Source organism: Benincasa hispida, chromosome 9 (assembly GCF_009727055.1).
Source record: "Benincasa hispida cultivar B227 chromosome 9, ASM972705v1, whole genome shotgun sequence".
NCBI lineage: Eukaryota > Viridiplantae > Streptophyta > Magnoliopsida > Cucurbitales > Cucurbitaceae > Benincasa > Benincasa hispida.
The window spans coordinates 39,896,864-39,907,304 of record NC_052357.1 but is presented as its reverse complement, the minus strand read 5'-3'; positions in this window follow the sequence as shown (position 1 = coordinate 39,907,304).

Genomic DNA, 10,441 nt, shown 5'->3' with positions numbered 1-10,441 from the left:
ATTTCTTTAAAGTGTCTGTTAAAATGCAATTACACCATTTCTTTTAAATTGAATAAAGTGTTTATTCATAAGGATGGTGTTGAAATTTGTACAGCTAAACTGGAAAATAACTTGTATCCAAGTCGCGCCTAGCCGCCAGTCTTCTTCTCCATGTGACACGTTTCACCAACTTCGATCCCTAACCTCAGACGCCGACTAGCCACCTGTAGTTTTTCCGTGCCTCTCCCTTTCCAATCGTTCGGTGAGGAGCCCAGTCATCCGCGTCATTCATCCCAACCGTCTGCAACGCGCCCCGTTTCTAGTTGTTGGTCCACACCGGTGCTCTACCACCATCTTGTGCCGGTTGTCTCCGTCGCAAGAGGTCTTCGCCGGATCTGTTCAAGCAACCACCGATTTCTTGTCGGAATTGGTATTTTGAGTAAGTACTTGGTGCTTTGTGGGTTTCCTTGCAAAATCCTTAATACCATCAAATTGCAAGTTAATTTGAGATAAAGCCATTATGTTTGGATTCTTAGATTCAAGTTTGGAAGCTTTAAGCTACTGTCCAGTTAAGTTAAAAGGGTGATTTTGGCGGATTGATAGTGGAGTTGGTTTGATTTTGAAGTTTTGAAGTGGTTTCGGGTAAACCGCTTGTTGGGTGAGCATTTGAAAGTATTTGGAATTATTTAGATTGAGATTTGGATTTCAGATTTTTTTTATTTAATTTCGTATTTATTATTTTGGGTCTTGCTTGACAAGAAGAAGATAAGCTTGCTTACGTTTTTTTTTTTTTTTTTAATTTNATTTTTTTTATTTAATTTCGTATTTATTATTTTGGGTCTTGCTTGACAAGAAGAAGATAAGCTTGCTTACGTTTTTTTTTTTTTTTTTAATTTAAATTTTGAGATAAGTAATCTTACTACTGGACTCGCCCACGTGCCTGGCGATAAAAATTAAGGATAGTTATGTTAGTTCTAAGACTTATATGAGCATCTGATAAATATGTTTGAAGCATGTTATATGTATGAGTATGATTTAATTTTTTTTTACAAGATATATTAATAGGAGGATTGAGCATGGGCCTAAATTCTAAGGTAAGTGGCCTTACTACTAGAATGATGCGTGTGAAAGTGACGGATGTTTAGGGGAAAGGTAAAAGAGTGAGCCCAAGTAAGAGAAATCTTCAGGTCCAACTAGTATAATATTATAGTTCGTATTGCATTTATTGGACATAAATGCTTAGCCTGACCCAATAGTTGTTAGGGAAAAGGCTATAGATGAACATTTCAGCAACAAAGCTACCCTGGCACCTCAACCCTACTTGTGTGGTTAACATAAATTGATTAAGAGAATATTTTGGTGGTGTGAGGACCACCTTTTCTTGGCTGACACTTGTATACATATATTCTTTATTACTTCTTATTTATTCTTGCCAAAATGTCCTTGTGCATGGGCTTTATAAATTGAATGTTTTACTGTATTGAAAATATCAAAAGAGTAATTAACACACAAGGAATACCAAAGGTCTTCTTCATTTTGTCTCGCCCCGACCCTTCGCCTTCTGCCTTAACTTGGTATCAGTGCTATTATGGCCAACGCTAATATTAATTACATTACAATCGTTAACCTTAGCAACTCGGTCTTTAGTAGCCCTCCTCTAAATCAACTTCTGAACCAGATCACTTCGATAAAATTGGATCGAAACAATTTTCTGCTATGGAAGAATCTGACACTACCGATTCTGAGGAGCTATAGGCTCGAAGGTCATCTGACCAGCCAGAAGATTGTCCCCCGATGTATTTTCAAACGTCTATGTGAGGAGAGTCTAATACTATGGGAGCCGTAAGTGTTGGCGTCAGTCAAAATTTTTCAATGTGGAATTCTCCAACTAAAGGTTGGTTCCCTCTTATTTTTAAAATTTAAATTTTCACCCAACACAATTTAACCCATAAATTCAACTAATTTGAACATAGCTTAGTGATAAGACATAAATCAAATTACCATCCCAAAAGCTGATGGTTCAACCCACCAAGAACTAAAAAATGTTGAACACAAAAATTAATTTTATCTGTATTATGTTTCAAAGTCTTATCAAGACACAATTTTTTTTTATAAAATTATTTAATATTTTAATATTCAAGAACTTGTTATACAAAAATGAAAGTTCGAGAATCTAATTAAATACTTTTAAAAGTTTATATATTCATTTCACACAATTATCATAATTATTTTTTTTAGAAAAATGGTTAAAAAATAGAAGAATATTGTATAAAACTATTGTTAAATGATATAATATTAAATTTACCTTCATCCATTAAAATTTTTGGATCAATTGGTGAAGGGAGGTTTTGGTAATGTACCTAAGCCATATTAATTATGTTCCCCTCGATTGAAGTTTATGAAAAAGAAAAAGTATATGTGAGTAGTGTTCTTACGGAAAGGAAAAAACAACAATGAGAGAATAACTTTTGTGAGAGTTTGAGAGTTTTTTGGGTGTTTTCAAAGAGTGTTTTTCCTCCATTGAAGAGTTTGAGAGCTATTAAAAGAGTAATTCATGTTCCTCGAGGGAAAAAGTGTTGTAAACTCTTATATTCTTCTCGCTTATTATTCCAGTGGAATCTATATCAGAAGTAGAGAATTCAACATAATCCACCTTAAGTTGGTTTCATGCTATTTAAGTTGGTTGATCTATTCTTTCAAGCTTGTAAGTACCAATTGTTTATTAATTCTGTAGTATATTTGGAATATTTATAATTTGATTTGAAATTATTAGATAATATATATTGTTTAAATTAGATTGTTAAATTTAGATTAATTCCTTATTATCATCAAACACACATATGGGTGGACTGTATAGAATTTCAAAAGGAATGAGGGAGTAAACGATGAATAATCTGAGAGGAGAGTAAAGAAACTTGATAAAGGGAAACACAGTGCCATTTTTCTTTTAATTAAGAAAAATACTTAGGTGCCGTTTGTCCATTTTTGTGCAACTCATGCAAGTGTCCAATCATAAGTTGTCATGTGACAATTTTTTTTAAAAAAATAGATACTTTTTTATATTTTTTCATGTGTGATTGAAGAAAATGCATTCATACTCTTCAATTAATTGAACAATAAATACGTAAATTCATGAAAATCAAACAAGTAGCATGTATTTATAGGTAAAATGGTTTGAAACAAATACAAAGGAATCATGCCATGCTGATGCAATGAGCTTATATTTCCAAGACTTTAAAAATTATCGTTATTTACTATAAAAAATAGTGATATAGCAGTTCATAGATATCATATTTAATTTGTATTACCACTCCTCGGTATGTTAGTTTTAAAAGATCATATTTTACCAAAGAATTATAGACTACTTAAACAATTTTAAAATAAAAAAAGCATATGTTGTTGTCGTAGTTGGTTATCACGTCAGTCTAACACATTGAAAGTCTTCGGTTCGAGTCCGTGGTTATTTTTAGTGGATATATTCCTAAAGATGACCAAGTGAAAACGACTAAGAAGACTTTGGTAATATAAGACAAACAATAATAAACCATCATTAGAAGAAAAAATATGCAAATAAGCACATTCTTAAAAATTACTAGGATTTTGTTTGGAATTGTCGTTTGAGAAATTAATGTTTGAGATATCCTCTAATTAATTGAGATTTTTGAAATGTTTTACCATTGTACGAGTAATTAAAAGAATATGTGTATTACGTTGATTCTGAAGCTGTTGAAGTTTATAAAATATTGTTTTAGAAAAAAAGAGTGTGATTTTAGAATGATTTGAAAATTATGTGAAAGTATAATTTTAAAAGTTGTTAGGAATAGTTTTGGATCGTGGGCAAAGATGACATGGTGGAAAAATAGGATAGTGGAAGCAATCATGGATAGACAAGAAAGGGAGTCGGAGCGGTTTTGGGCCAAGCTGGTTTGATCGGCCTCGATGCCCATCGAATTGGGCACCTGAGCCTAGTTAGGGTTCATGAGGACTTATAAGTGAGGGATAGCAAGGCTTGAAGTCAAAAAGGACAAAGTATGCCTAGGCCTCGACCAGGCCCAGGCCCAGGCCCATAGCATCAAATTTGCGACGCATGCTGTAGCCCTAGAGGGAAGTCCAAGAAGATTTAGGAAAAAGTCCTAGGAGGAAAAGGAAGACGACCAAAGTCTATAATTAAGAGGGAAGGAAGACGAATAAGGTTGAAAATAGTAAATAATTATATGGTCGAAAATGAAGCATGTAATCAAATAATCTTGAATGAAAAAAAAAAAAAAAAAAACTAGAGAACGAGGAGGAAAGTGAAAAAAAGAGAAAACAATGATGATATTAGTAATGATAATGAGACATATATGGTGCATTCTGAATATAATGTATATGTTCCAAGAAGATGGAAAATTATCAATTCTAAATCAATCGACTTATTGGTAGAAAGAGGTCTCATTAGAGAAAGTCATTTAAATTTTCCAAAAGATGAAAATTCGAGACATTTTTCTAATATTCATTATAGTATAAAATTGTTTAATAGCGAAAAACATGATAGAATTTGGCCCGTTAACTTAAAGGATTTCAATAAAAGATCCCATTGTATTAATTTTGACAATACATTAAAACATGATACATTTTTTGATATTAACGGTTTAGATTTATTTTTTGAATTAAAAATATTAAGAGAAGTCTTGTAAAATGAAATTATTTGTTCTCTTAAAATATTAAATTATATAAAAAAAGGTAAAGGCTTTTCCAAATGCATATATTGCTTATAGAGTATTATTGACAATACCATTAACAGTTTTTTGCTGAAAGAAACTTTTCAAAATTAAAATTAATTAAATATTATTTAAGGTCAACTATGTTGCAAGAAAAATTAAATGGATTGACCATTGTTGGGTTGTATGTCCTAAGACTCGTAGTTTGTAAAATTATACATTTTCCATTATCGATAAAGATGTTATTCAACATTTATTCAATAAAGTTGTTATTGAATTTATAAATTGCACTTGTAAAGACTAAATCCAATAAACTAAGATGTATGGTTATCATATGAGTACTTGAACTTTATGTGGAGACATGAAAGTGGATCAAGTTCGAGTAAATAGTCAAAATGGTCTATAGTATATGAATAAGGTTGGGTGTCTTATTCTGGTAACACTATTGAATGTCGTCCACTTTGTAGTTGTTACAAGGAGTTATAAAGTGCTACAAACAAAATGATCCTAATTCGTTCATGTGGTGACATGAGAAGTGGGTGCATCCTATACAATGAGTTTGCGTAAGATCAAACCAAGAAATAAGCCACTCTTAATTTATAATGTTGTTTACTATTTAAGACTGACTATTTCGCTTAGATGACCTAAGTAACTTGATCTTAATCCTAACCTAACTATGAACTTCTGTTTATTCAGGATTATCCTTAGATTTTCATAGGTGGGGGTTGGTTCAACAACACCAACTCAATAAACCTCCCATTTCAGAGGTAAGACCGGGTAGATAGTTGGAGACATAGGGTGCAAGATGGAATTCACACCTATCCGATTTAGGGATAGGAGGAAGTTTGTTCTCTTAAGTCCTAAATCCAGGCTTGAACAAGGGACTCATCCTCTCATTGGCTCGAGAGGGATCCAATTTAGTGATTGGATAAAAAAACAATTGTTCATTAGAAGATCAGTAGAACTTAAGGAGTAAGACATAATTTAGAGAGTAAAAACAACATTTGACCCAACTGTAATTACGAACAACCTAGGAATGTAACTATTGAGCTATGTGGTGTGACTCGATAGTTAATGAATGTTGATTTATTCGGTCTAAAGAGTTTTAGCCAATTAATCTTAAATTATTGGAGCTCATGATCTATAGGTCTATAAGATCCCTCTACTTGCTCGTAAAACATGAACACCTTGAATTAGTAAGTTGAGTAAATTTGAACTGATATCAATTGAAGGGTCTCGATATAAAGAGATTCTTGAGGGGAAGCGGATCGTCTAAATTCCAATTTGATTGAAAAACAAATTTACAATAAACATATAGGATATGCATTCTTAAATAGTAAATTACAACATGCTTTTTATTAAGAAAAAGAGTTCAAGAGATTATACCTTTGGAGAACGTTTCTTCGTGTAGAACCCTCGAACTGTCACGAATCCAAAAACAACAACAAGCTTGAAGATCCTCTTCAAGAAAACTCAAACCAACAAGAGACACAACCACCAGGAACCTTCGATATACTCAGGGTGAGAGTCCAGGAATTGTGGGCTTTGACAATTTTGGTTAGGAGGGTGATTTTGAATTTGGCGGAGGAACAAGATTGAAGAAGACAGAACTCTTCTATCGTATAGCAAAACTTCAATCGTATATCTCTCAAACTTGTGTCTGTATCGTGTGGAAGAAAAGATTTTTTTTTTTCATTTATTCCAATTTGCCATAAAACTACTTAACCACCCACTAAGGTGGTTGGCGAGAAAAATGAAATAATTATCCTGTTGGATTTTATGTCCTAAAACTCGTAGTATGTAAATTAATATACATATTCTGTTTTGTTTTTCGATAAAGTTGTTATTGAAATTGTAATCTTGAATCCAATAAACTAAGGTCCTGAGGCTATTTAATGTAGTTTGAACTTTATATAGTGACATAAATGTGGATTAAGTTCAAATATATAGCCAAAATGGTTTATAGTATATGAATAAGGTTAGGTGCCTTATTCTGGGGACACTATGGATGCGACCCACTTTGTAGTTAGTACAAATGATGTGATCTTGAATCGTTCATATAGAGATATGTGAGTGGGGGCATCCTATGCAATGAGTTTGCATATGACCAAACCATGAAATAGTCACTTTTTACGTTCTAAATGCCGTTTTATGTATAAAACTGACAATTTCGTTAATTGATGACCTAGGTAACTTAATCTTAATCCTGAGCTAACTATGAACTCATGTTTACTCAGAATTATCCTTAGATCTGCATAGGTGAGGATAGCTTATCATCGCTGGCCCAATAAGCCTCCCATTTTAGGGGTAAGGTCGAGTGGGTAGCTTGGAACATAGGGTGTAAGACGGAATTCACTCCTACCCATTATAGGGATAGTAGATAGGTTGTTCCCTTTAGTACTGAATCTAGGTCTTGAACAAGGGGCCTCACCCTCTCCTTGGCTCGAGAGGGATACGGTTTATAGGTTGGACCTTAAACCAATTATTCATTAGAGGATCAGTGGAACTTAAGGAATAAGATGTAGTCTCGGGGGTAAAACAGTTTTTATGACCCAGTTGAGATTACAAACAACATATGAAGGATTAGCTTACTAATCATTGTTATATCAAATGGACACAAATATATCTATAGTGAGGGAAGTGCTACTACGGGACTATAGTGGAATGACCTGTTAGTTAACGAATGTTGATTAGCTCCGTTTAAAGAGTTTAGTTAGCTAATCTCGGATCGTTGGAGCCCATGATAAATAGGTTCATTAGGTTCCCCTACTAGCTCATATGGAATAAACTTAGAACAGTATTATAGAATAGTTTGAATTGTTCGAATTAGGTAAAGAGAGAGAAACCGACAAGTATATATGATATAGTGGTTGGATTTTTCAGTTTAGAGATACAAATTTAATATTCAAATGTGATTTAAATATCAAGAATATGAATATGTTCATATTCGGAAGCTCGAAAATAATGGAAATGGTCAAAGATATAAAAAGTCAAAGAGTTGACTTTTGACTTTGAAAAGTCAAACTTTGACCAACCTTATATTCACATGTGATTTGAATTTCGAGAAAATGAATACGGATTCATGCTCGGGAGGTCAAAATTAGTCAACACGAAAAAAATCGTAAAAAGTCAAAATGTTGACTTTTTTGGGTCAAAGTTTGACTTTGACCAAATGACTATTTTGCCCTTTGACTAAAGTTAGTGGAAAAATCCAAACTTTTGTTGGATAATTCTACTAACAAAATAGTGGGCTAGGTGTTGGCTTATAGTGGAGACATTAAGCCCACTAAGATAGTGGATTATAGGTATTGGGTTTTTATGGATTTGGTTCATGCAATTGTTGCATGACTTTTTTCTATAAATTGGGCTTTCTATTTTGGATTAAAGAGTTTTGCCAATTTTGCCAAATAGTTTTTCAAAATTAGGCTGAAAAAAGGAAAATCCAAAACCAAAATTCCATCTTCTTTTTCCATCTTTTTCTCTCTCTTGGTTTTCTTCATCCACCAAGTCCCACAACCCAATTATGAATCTAGAGGATAGTAGGTCAACTCTAGTGGTAGTCCGTTCGTGTCGGGTCGAGATTCAGCGAGGAAGAGCGGTTTTCGGGAGCTACAAAGGTAATTTTAATTACTGTTTTTTCTTCAAATTGCATGCTATTTTCTTTTAATTTAAAAGCAATTAGAGTGTAATTAGGTCCTTATTTCGCTGCGTATGTCTCCATCATATCCAAAATAATAAATTTAATAAAAATAAATATGATAACCAACTTATCATATATTATTTATATTAAACTATATGTTATATCAAATATAACACATAATATATAGTTTTAATATTGTATCATATACAATATAAACTATAGTTTATTTTCTCTATTTTATGACATTTAATATAAATCATATTTATATTAAATTTAACAACTATGAATCACATTCATAGAAAATATATTTGAATCTCATTCGAATATTTATTTTCTCCAATAAAATAAAAACATATCAAATACATTATGACAATTACATCATATATAATTGAATCAATTTAATTATATCATCCTTAAGTATCACTGATCATTCTAATGAATAATAGATCATAGAAACTGTTTTTCCCTCTCTTCGATCAAACCCACACCAAAACCTTCACAAATTCAGCTCAATTATGAGTTTCACCACACAAATTCAAGGCTAAGAATAGTAGAGAAGATCTCTTGGTTGTCCACGACTTCAATTAGAGAAATTGCAGTTCAAATTCAAGAGGACCTTCAAAGGTATGTGTTGAAACCCTCTTAATACCTTATGAACATGGATATTTTGTTGTCAAAATTAAGGAATTAGAATGCTTAATGATCCTGTTTTCTTCTGCTGCATGTTTCTATAAACCAATAACCATATTATCCATTGAAAAAGATATATTAATGAACTTAGATTATCAAAATTTAATACATAATTTTGCATCTCAAAAAGCAACAAAAATAAATCTTAGATAATATTTTCTATATGAATGCCTCTCTATCAAAGTTTTGCCTAAGGTCTCATATGATCTCGATTTGCCTCTAATTTTATCTAATCTTTCTAAGGTCTTTTGGAACTTAATTTTTTCACCTAACATAGAGAAAATTTAATTCTATTGTCTTGACGTATCCATAGGAAGATTAGTTCTATGTGATTAATAATCCCATTGTTAATGTTGGAATACCTTGAATTTGTAAGCTGACACTTCGAACAACCAAGTACGAAGACCTTCAGAATTCGTATTTAGCATATTTAATTATTTATGGTTATTTATGATTATGATCCTAGGATTTAGAGAAGTGCACTATATAGACTCTCTAACTCTAGTGACTCTGTTTTATATTAACAAAACATTCTCTCTAATAATATTGTTCATTCTCTACCTTGTGGATGTAGCTAACTTAATGAACCACGAAAATTTGTGTATCGATTCTCTATTCTTTTTTATTGTTTTGTATTCTTTAATTGCTAATTTTGTAACAATTAAGAAAAATGGGCACATGCAAATGTAACAATTAGGCCGAAATTATTTGCCAATATAGCACAATGCAAAAAAATTTCAAATACAACAAAATTTAGATTTAATTTTTAGAGTCTATTAGTGATAAACTATGTTGCTGATAGGAATAGATAGAATCTATCGTTAATAGATTCTGATATATTTACTATTCTTTCAAAATGTTGTTATATATTTAGTTTATCAATCCTAAATGTGCTGCCCATTGTCCTAAGGAAAATTGGAGCAAAAAGAAATCTCTGGCCCAGTCAATTTACTTGGACCAATTTAAACTACACTATGGTGTGATGGTAAAGAAAGGGGTAACAAGAAATATAGCATATTTTAACTTTCTACATGGACAAATAGCAAACCTATATTTTAGTTGTAAAAATAGCAAAATAGAATAAAAAATAATAAATAAAAATTTAAAAGTCCAAAGTACCCCTAATATCTACAAACCTTGTTAAGGAAAAATTGTGATACACTTTAATTATACCCATCGAAATTACCAACATACATTTAAAACCTACTGCCAATTTATTTTTCCAGAAAGCTAACCCTATTTTTGAAGTTGTCACTTTCAGCATTGAATGAATAGACAACTTGAAGTCTTTCCCTCTTCCCCATCCTTCCATCTTCAAGGTTCTCCTTCATAGAAAGTGCAACTAAAATTAAAGAAAAACCCAAAAGAATCTTAACAAAAACCCACCAACGTAAACCTGAGCCTTGTCAAAAATTTTGTTTAGACGTTTCGA